Raw genomic sequence first — 11,118 nt, 5'->3', positions numbered from 1 at the left:
TCCCTACCGTATCTTTTTCTTCGTATTTTTTCATTTCTTTTTCCATAGTATCCAAACATAAGAAAATTATTACTTTTTTCACATTTTTTTACTATTAAATCTGTTTCCAAATATTAAACATAGACTTAGAGATGTATATTAGAGAGAATCTTTTTGTGATTTTTCATTTTTCTCTAATCAAAACCAACCTTGATATATAAAAGTTGGGAATCTTGGTAGTATTAGTCTACCACAAGGTTTTATTTGTCATACCCAAATTTACTTTGGTCTATATTCAAAGAATACCATTTAATTTTATGCAAATTAGTCATTTAGATTAATATATACCTACTATCATAATTCAAGAGAAATGAAACTCTTATTCATTTGAAATGTTTTCAATATGCTATTTAAATAATCAATTGCTATAGGGGCATGGTAAGAAACCAAAATATCAAATAAAAGTTCGTGACAACTTTTAATTAATACCATAGAAGAATATGTCTCAGTATTATTTAAGATAGTGTTTAAGTAAAAATAATACTATAGTAGTACCACTAAAATTTTTATATTTGGGAGTTGTATTTTAAATTTTTTTTATTAAAGAGAACGATAATTATGACATTTTTAAAAGTTTTAATTAAATAAAAATGTTTAAGGAATTTCAAAATAAAGATATATATTAAGAAGTATGAGGCTTATGGTTAAGGATTCTATCTAATTGCTTGGAAAAACTATGTTTGACCTCCAAACACTACTTTTAGTGTTTAAGAATTAACTCTTACAAATAGGACTTCCATATGTAGCATAAAATAGAATTAATTCAAGAAGAATAGATATGTTCATGTATATATAGTAGCAATATGCATAAGTAATTAATTAGGGAAATGAGAAAAGATAAAAGGAAAAATCAAGCACCTCTCCAACATTTATTATCATAGAATGATGCATAAATTGTCTCCTTGAGATTCTGCAAGTAAATCACAATATCAAAATTCAAATATATATATATATACAAGTGGAGAATTAGAATATTAAAATAAAAATATACCTATAGTTATGTTTTTGCTATTACAAGTTTAAATGACAAGTTTTAGGGATTGAATAAGTTGAAGAAACCATTGAAGAAATCATTTAGCTACCATAGATTGTTATAATGGCAGGTAATTGTAACTTTTTACTTCACTACTTCGGCCTATGGGGTATTGTTTTGAGAAAAACAAAATGCTTTCATTTATTTTTGGAAAATTTTAGTAAAGAAAATGACGTCAAGTAAAAGTGATCGTTTTCTCCTTTCAATTGATTAATAAATAAAACAATTTTTATTATTATTATTTTTCTATGGGTATATGATTTTTCGTGGAAGATTTGATTTAGCTATATATAAAATATTATTTGAACTAAAATAAAATGTTTTGAGTAAAGCTAAGGCTAATATATTGATAGAGAATAAAGTTTTTATGACATGTAAGTTGGTAATGCATAACTTATTAGAGAAAAGGACATGGAACTCTTTATTATAACTACAATATGGGTGTATGACTAAGGAAAATTGAAATTGTATAGAAAAATAGGTACAATTAGATGGTCTGAACAATAGTTGACTCTCAAGTTGATATCACAACCTTAGTTAGAAAGTTAAAGAAAATAGCAATGAAATTGTATAGAAAAAAATAAGTATGTAGATGCCCTAAATAAATCAATAGAAGAAATATATGCCATAATTTATTGAAAACATACTATTCAAATCGTTCTATAATAATGTTAAGAATTTAAAGCTCTATTATTTCAAATATAATTTTTTCTACTAAAAAAAATATTTTTATAGTAAATTTCAAAAGGAATGATGTAGAAACTTAAAGTCATTATCATCTTATGATATAAATTTAAATTGTGATTCCAAAGTAAAGGGTATATTTAAAAGAGTTGTTCAAAGCTTGATTTGTTTGCAACTCGATTACATGTCTTCATGTGACAACTCACTATTCTTTTCACCACTCATTCATGACTTAAGTGATTGAATGTTGGACTCTAATTTTGTAAACTCATCATAGTGACAACCATTCTCTATACCATTCATCCTTATCATATCCAACTAGGCGGGCAAACTTGTCCCACCTTTCAATTGAAAGCATTGTATTTTTGCCAAAGATTTAAATTTGAATAACCATAAAATGTTTTAAATTTTCTATATATATGTATATGTATTAGATGATAGCTAAGACTTATTAGGTATGGAACAACGCTACTCATGAAAAGAAATTAACATGGAGATGGGTGTGGATACCTTGATATGAGTGTGAATGCCATATATAGGATGAGTGTGACATAGAATTCCATAAAAGGGTATAACCAATTCCTCAGTGGCATCAATTAATTTATTAGTCAAGTCATGGTGTTCAAGTTACAAGAGCATCATGTTGGGAGAGGGAATATTAGGTATGCAAGTCATCCTTAAGATTGAGAATGCAATAAATGTGTGGGATGTCTCAAGATGAATATTATATAGGTTAGATAAATAGGTTTTGGTTGACCTCACTTGAAGCCATTTGGTTTTAAGATTAGATGACTTATGCCTTGGACACAATCAAACCACCATATGACATCTTAGGAAAGATTACTACAAGCAAAGTAATTGAAATGAATAGAATGAGAGGAAAACATATTGAACTTCAAGCAACAACATTATTTTTTGTAACATTTTTTTCTTTATTTAATACTTTATAAGAACCATTGGTTTCATAACATAGACTTAAAAGCACAACTACAAACTTCTTACTCATTGGTTTTGGACTAAGAGATAGCTTATTTGAGTGTTTGGATTAATAAATTTGTATTGGAATATGAAACTTTGCAAATAATAAATATTTCATGCTTGATCTACTAACATTTAGTATTATTATGAGGTAGCAAGTTATTTGTGTGGAATGAACATAGCTTATTCCATAACATTTTTACAGAATATGAACTTTCATTGATAATATAAAGTTCATATAGCCTTATTTTGAGATGTGTATATAAGCTTGATGACAAGGACCTATAAAGTAAAATAGGTTAAACTCAAGTAGGCTATCTTATAGCTACCAAATTAAGTAAAATTGTATGATATCATGGTGGATGGTATGAGATCAAGTGGGAATTATGTTACCCTTTTTATTTCATTGAAGATGAGAGGCAATAGTGATGGTTTTGAAATATACAATATTATTTAACTAGGATGAAATATTGTTCTATTTACTTTTCTCATCATGTCAACTCTCATATAGAATTAAGAAAGCTACTTTACCAAGGATATAATTTGAATTTTCTAATATTGTGGCTTTTGATAACTTAAGAATAAAAAGTGAAGCTACTAACATGGAGGAAACATGGTAAAGAAAAAATTAAAGAAAAAAATTGAGAGGACAACTATGGTTTTTTTTTTTATTCCATATGCAAAACAAAGATTTAGTGATAGACAAACATATAATGAATTAGTTTTACTATTTTGATTGGGACTATTTTTTAGGTGCAACTTTGTTAGGTTATACCATTCCCACCTTTTGGCCAAAGAAAATCAATTTGGTTAACAGTTTACCTACTTGGTTGAAAAATGTTAGCCCAAACTTTATTTGAATTTGCCTAGGCTAATGCTTAAGGTAAATCATGTTGATTATTCTTCTGTCTATTTTTTTTGTTACTGATATGTTCCATCAAATACTTAATTTGTTTTTGCAATTTTGTAGTTATCTTTGTATGTGTATGCATGTTTTGTTTTGTTTTTCCCCTTTTAAGTCTTCTTAGTTTTTGAGGAAACATGAAATTTGACCCATAAAGCCTACATAACCTTAGTGTTACAGTACTTGCACTTAGGTTAGACAAAAATGACTATATTTGAAAGGGTTATAAATAACTTCTTTAAGTACGAAGTACTTGGATTTTTAAAACACAAAACTAATATATTGATATTTTCTACAAAAAATAATTCATTTTTAAGAAAAAAAAAATTATGAATCATTTTAAAATATATCTACCAAACATGTTTCATATACAACTTATATTTTAATATTATTAAAACAAATTTTTTTATATTTTTGAGAAATTTTGATCTATTTAATAGCTTATTAATTTCAACTTTCAGCCTCAACAATTAATAAATTTGGACCACAATATCCTTTTACCTTTCAACTCTCAACCTAAACATTTTAAAATTATACAAGTCAATATATATATTTATATTCCTATTCAATACAAGAAAGACCCTAAATAATTTGTAATACCAATTGGTATTGATTAATTAAACCAATTTGTCAAAAATCTCATTGAAGGATTTGATATCAAAATACATGCCACTTAACAATCAAGAGTTTGTTTGGAAGTGATTCTTGTAAAATAACTTTTTCACTTATAGTACTTTTGTTAATAGCACTCCCATAAAAAACAATGAAGAATTACTTGGTATTTGAATACAAACTTTAAGTTCACTTTGAAAGTGTTTTTTGTAATGAGATACATATATAAGAAATGATTTATGGAGAATGACTTGTCAAGTTCTAATCCAAAAATCACTTCATGTGATTCTCTATATTTTTAAACTTTTGCAAGAAAAATACTTCCAAGCATTAGGAAATAGTTGTAAACCTTCAAGAAGAATTCCTCGATAAACTCTAAAGCATATATTGAACCAATACAAATAGTTATCGATTGGCTAACAATGTTGTGTGTGCGCATCAAACGTCAAAGCATTAGAAAATACTTGTAAACATTCAAGAAGAACTCCTCAATAAACTCTAACACATAAATCGACCCCAACACAAATAGTTATCACTTGCCTAACAATGTTGTGTGTGTGTGTCAAACATTAAAGCAATAGAAAATGCTTGTAAACATTTAAGAACAACTGCTCAATAAACTCTAACACATGTATTGATCCCAATACAAATAGTTATGGATTGGGTAACAATGTTGTGTGTGAGAATCAAATGTCAAGATCAAAGATTGATTAAAGAAATTGAATTTAGATCTTATCGTCAATTAAAAAAAATAAGCATCTTTAAGAAAACCAATAAGTCAAAGGAAAGAGTTTTACCAATAGGGAAGATTGATGTCAAATTGCCCAATTGAAATGGCAGTATTGGACTACAAACGAAGTCATTGAGATACTCCTCTGTTTGTGTTTGTGCCCTTTCTATTTCTTGAGGTTTGGAATTATATTGAGCTTCATCACTCTCAGTAGAGACCAATTCCATGTCTTCTCCTTCCATTGTGTTTAGAAAATTGTACTAAATCACAAGGGACAAGGAGAGGGAGAGAGAGATAGGGAGAGGAAGATGAAAGGATATTTACGTATATGCTTTTCTTCTATTTTATTTTGTTCTGATAGGATATTGTAATCCAATAAAGTTCAACATTATAAATTTATATAAAATGTAATACTAATAATTGCATCTTATGATAAAAATATTGAAGGTATGTTTGTTATAGGGGAATATATGTTGAAATAGGAATTAGGGTGGATAAAGAATACCAAGTGAAAGTGAGGAATAAAAATCCTTTACCATTTCCCCCATATTAAACTCTCTCTTCTTATTCTCATTTCTAATTAGAATCCAATCATAATAATAAATGGAAAATAAAATGAATCCAAATATACCTCGAGAGAGGTACATTGAACTTGATTATTTTTTTGTCATATTTATTTCATTAACTAGGTAGAATAGTGAGTTTCTATTTAATTTTCACTCAATGATTTTCATTCAAAATAAGACAATAGTAGTAAGTACATTCTTATCATGAAAAAAATAATAATTCAAGAGAGACAACATACTTGTCTTATACTTTTCATCCATACAATTCATTCTGATTGAGCAAAGTTGTATAATAAATTTCACAAAAAATATTATCATGGTAGTAAATAGGTGCTTGTCATGAAAACATAGTGATTGTTTGACTTTATATTTGGTTAAGACTATTAGAAGCTACGAAGTTAAATGTGCACCAATATATATATATATATATATATATATATGGAAAATAATAATGAATAAATTGTTATTATGAAAATATAAGGTCTTTGATTGGTTGCCAAAAATTTCAAGGAAAGAAAAAAAAAAGAGAAAAAAAGGAGGAAATAAAATAGTAAAGAAATATTGTAAAATTTTTCTCTGGTTAGGTTAGTTGTGAAAAATTGAGGAAAAAATTATTTTTCACCATAAAAATATTTTAGCACTTCCCTCACTTTTCCTTAGTATTCCCCCTTCTCCTCCTTTTTCTTAGCATTTTCTATGGAGCATAAACATAGCCCAAGATAAAGGGAGATTGATGTTTTCTCCATTGTTCAATTTTATTTTTATTTTTGTTATTAGGACAACAAGTCATCCAACAAGTTGTACATGATAAATTTTATATATGTTATGCCAATTATCATACCTTCTCATTACAAAAACATTAAAAGAGATTAAATGACTTTTACGTTATATTTAATGCCTCGAAATCCAAGAAAAATTATTTCTCATATACTTGGATATCATGGGAAAAAGAAGGAAATGAGTCTCCACCTTTTGTTAAGGAAAATAAGGAGAAAAATGTTCCAGCATTTTCTGTAAGGTTATAAAATAAATTTATAACACATACAGCGGAAAATTGATCTATTTTGCATTCAAAATATATACTGCAACTATCAAAAACTTTAAAATAATAACCTGGATATCAGTTCTTCAAGCATAAAATTTTCTCCAATTGTATGAAGACTCTACGTGTATCCACACCGAAATTAATCTTTGCTATCAACCCTTTGATACGCGGAACTTAATAAAAAATAGAACAACACTTTTATTTCTTTGGCGTAAAAACAAGGAGGATAAAGATAGATCGATCCTTATTTAGATTGTGTATGTATGCTATATAGCATATCCGATACAACTTCTGTTTTAAGTGATAAGATAACTCAACTAATTTGATTTTTGATTTTATCACTTAATCTATCTCTATCGTGTCCTCCTTCTTTTTTGGGCTACTAAGAGATTCTATTGGTCCATTTGTTTTTCTTTTGCTATTTTCAATAGCATTTGAAAAACACTTTGACCAAGTCTTGTAAGTTAAAAACAAAACCCACATCCCTCCTGTAAGTTGCTGCATGTACCCATATGTTTGCAAATGTTTAGCAAACATTCTCGTGGACTAACTTCCACGTCCAAAGAAAAATATATATATATTTTATTTATTTATTTATTTATTTTTATCTATATATTAATTATATTCTTGGTGCTAGCAAAGAATATAATAATATTCCACATAGAACATATTTATTTATTTGATTAAAATTAAATTCTCTAATTTAATTATCAAATAATAATAAATAGCTCTTTGCAAAGATTAAAACACTCGTTTGTGTGTGACCCCGTAGGTTCATTACTAAGCTGGTAGTAAATTAATCAAATCAATTTACTAATTAAGGTAGGCGTCTAGCAACACTCCTTAACATCCAGATAGTATGAAGTAATATCTTTTACTTTCAAGAACCGGTAGAAGAATAATGTAATATTTCCTTCCATCATTTACAGGTCTGGGCTAACTCTAGAGTATGGTATTACTGCCAAACTCTAATAAGTCAACACATTATTTATTTAGTGAATGACTTAAGAAACTCATTTCTTCATTCATTAAATTGCCCTTGGCCAAGGTCTTATTTTTATCATAGAGCTCAAACTCATTACCACGAGTTGATGGATTCCTTCTTGATTAATCATTAATTCTACAAGTATTTAATTATATCCAATATCCATTCAACTAGTGCCCTAAGGCATTAGGTGTCCGGGATTAAAATATAATAAATAACTTGTTAATTACTTTGATAATCTTAGGTCAAAGAAAACTATTATATTTCTTCTTGAGAAATTCCTATTGACAATTTAAGGTAAAGATAACCATTAGAAATTCTCAGTTGAGTCAGTTCAATGATCACATCTACATGTGCATCATCTATATATGTAATTTAACAAATGAGATATATCAATCTTTATCCAATAAAGACCATCACATATATATTGATCTATCTGGATTATTGATGTCTTGTTGACAATAATCCTATGATCAAGAACAGTTTAGATTAAAATTATTAAAAGAATTGCTTCTCATTATCATAATTTCTATCATGATAACAATTTTCAAATTTTAATCAAGGACCTTATCATATAAACTATTTTAAACAGATATGATAATGAAATAAAGAATTAATACCTTATTAAAACTAAAGTTGATTACATGATAGATTGGATCTTGGGCATACATTTATCCCCAACAATCTCCCACTTGCACTAGAGCCAATCAGTCATGTATTTCATTCCCACTTCCCATTTGTGCTTGTCAAACTGCGTTATGCCAAGTGCTTTGGTAAATGGGTCTGCCGCATTCTCTTTTCCATCTACCTTTTCAATCTTAACGTCACCACGTTCAATGATTTCTCTAATCAAGTGATACCTTCGCAAGACATGTTTAGACTTTTGGTGTGATCTTGGTTCCTTTGCTTGAGCAATTGCTCCATTATTGTCACATAACAGTGGAATTGGTTCTTCAATTGAAGGAATCACACCAAGTTCAGATATGAACTTCTTCATCCAAACTGCTTCCTTAGCTGCCTCACTTGCTGCTATATATTCGGCTTCAGTAGTTGAATCTGCTACTGTAGCTTGTTTGGAGCTTTTCCAACTCACTGCACCACCATTTAAGGTGAAAACATAACCTGAAATAGATTTGCTATCATCTTTATCTGATGCAAAACTTGCATCAGTATAACCCTTTAATTTTAATTCAGATTCTCCATAGATAAGGAATTGGTCTTTAGTTCTTCTTAAGTATTTAAGAATGGTCTTGACCACTTTCCAATGTTCCTCACCAGGGTTTGCCTGATATCGACTAGCTACACCTAGTGCATAAGCGACATCAGGACGTGTACAAGTCATGGTATACATAATAGCTCCCACTGCGCTAGCATATGGTACCCTATTCATGCGTTCTCTCTCTTCAGGAGTTTTAGGACAATCCTCCCTACTAAGAGTAACTCCAGTTCCTATTGGTAAATAGCCCCTTTTGGAGTTTTCCATATTATACCTCTTTAAGATGGTATCAATGTACATGGATTGGGATAGTCCAAGCAACCTTTTAGATCTATCTCTATAAATCTTTATTCCTAGAATATAGGCTGCTTCTCCCAAATCTTTCATAGAGAACTGTTCTGATAGCCAAACCTTTGTCCCTTGCATTGCTGGTATATCATTTCCTATAAGCAATATGTCATCTGCATATAACACTAAGAAAATGATTGTGCTCCCACTAAACCTTTTGTACACACAAGGTTCTTCTTCACATTTAACAAAATCGAACTTTTCGATTGTCTTGTTAAAATGTATGTTCCAACTTCTTGAAGCTTGTTTTAATCCATAAATGGATCATCGCAACTTGCAAACTTTATTATGATCAGACATTAATTTGTATCCTTCAGGTTGTGTCATGTATACATCCTCTTTCAACTCACCATTAAGAAAATCTACTTTCACATCCATTTGCCATATTTCATAATCATAGTATGCTGCTATGGCAAGTAGAATCCGAATTGATTTGAGCATTGCCACTGGGGAAAAAGTTTTGTCATAATCAATTCCTTCTTTTTGACGATATCCTTTAGCAACAAGGCGAGCTTTGTAAGTCTCAACTTTTCCATCTGCTCCAATCTTTTTCTTGTAAACCCATTTACAACCAATTGATTTTATATCCTTTGAAGCTTCAACCAAAGTCCATACTTTGTTGATCTTCATTGATTCCATTTCGGATTCCATGGCTTCTTGCCATTTATTGCGGTCCAAGCTTTGCATAGCCTCTTCATAGTTCTTAGGGTCATCATCTTTATGATGAACCTCATTAGACAAGTCATCTTGAACCATCAAGTTTAGTCTATCCGGCGCACGATGTGCTCGACTAGACCTTCTTAGAGGCTCATGTTTTGGATTCAGAGGTTGCTGAATCTGTTCTAAGATTAGTTCATTAACCTGTTCTTGAACTACAGTTGGTTCAGGTTCATTAACTTGTTCTTGAACTATAGCTGGTTCTGGAGCCACAATTGTTGGAGATTGTAACCTTTGTGTTGATTTTAAGACATCAAAGAAAGGTTGCTCAAATTCCATCTCATGTTCTTGAGCTGCTGTTGTTTCATTGGTTTCTTCTTGAGTTTCATCAAGCTCTATTTCTTTGCCATGACTCCCTTCTGCAAGAAACTCCCTTTCTAGAAAGGTTCCTCCTCTTGCCACAAACACTTTATGGTCTAAAGGGTGGTAGAAATAATATCCCATTGTTTCTTTGGGATACCTAATGAACCTACACTTATCTGACCTTGCCTCAAGTTTATCTGTTTGTAATTTCTTAACGTAAGCTGGACAGCCCCAAACCTTAATGTGTTTGAGATTTGGTTTACGCCCTTTCCATATCTCATACGGAGTCGTATATACTGTTTTTGTAGGGATTTTGTTTAGTAAATAAGCTACTGCTTCTAAAGCATATCCCTATAAATTTACTGGAAGATCAGTGAACCCCATCATAGATCTTACCATATCTAATAAGGTTCGATTTCTCCTTTCTGATACACCATTGTGCTGTGGTGTTCCTGGGGGTGTCCACTGTGAGAGAATCCCATTCTCTCTTAGATAGTCAATAAAATTTTCACTGAGATATTCTCCTCCTCTATCAGATCTCAGCACTTTGATATTGTTACCTGTTTGTTTTTCAACTTCACTGCGAAACCTTTTGAACATTTCAAATGACTCAGATTTATGTTTCATGAGATACAAAAAACCATATCTTGACATGTCATCAGTGAAGGTTATAAAATAAGAATATCCTCATTTGGCTTGAATTTTCATGGGTCCACAAACATCTGTATGAACTAGTCCCAATAATTCAGAGGCTCTTTCTCCAGTTCCAATAAATGGAGATTTAGTCATTTTTCCTTTGAGACAAGATTCACAAGTTTTATATGATTCATAATCATAATTATCAAGGTAACCTTCCTTGTATAACTTGTTAATTCTTTTCTCACCAACATGACCAAGCCTACAGTGCCAAAGATATGTTTTATTTAATTGACTATCCCTTTTTCTTTTAAAACTAGAA

Source organism: Vitis vinifera, chromosome 9, assembly GCF_030704535.1.
Source record: "Vitis vinifera cultivar Pinot Noir 40024 chromosome 9, ASM3070453v1".
Classification (NCBI taxonomy): domain Eukaryota; kingdom Viridiplantae; phylum Streptophyta; class Magnoliopsida; order Vitales; family Vitaceae; genus Vitis; species Vitis vinifera.
Note: the sequence above shows the minus strand (reverse complement) of the source record.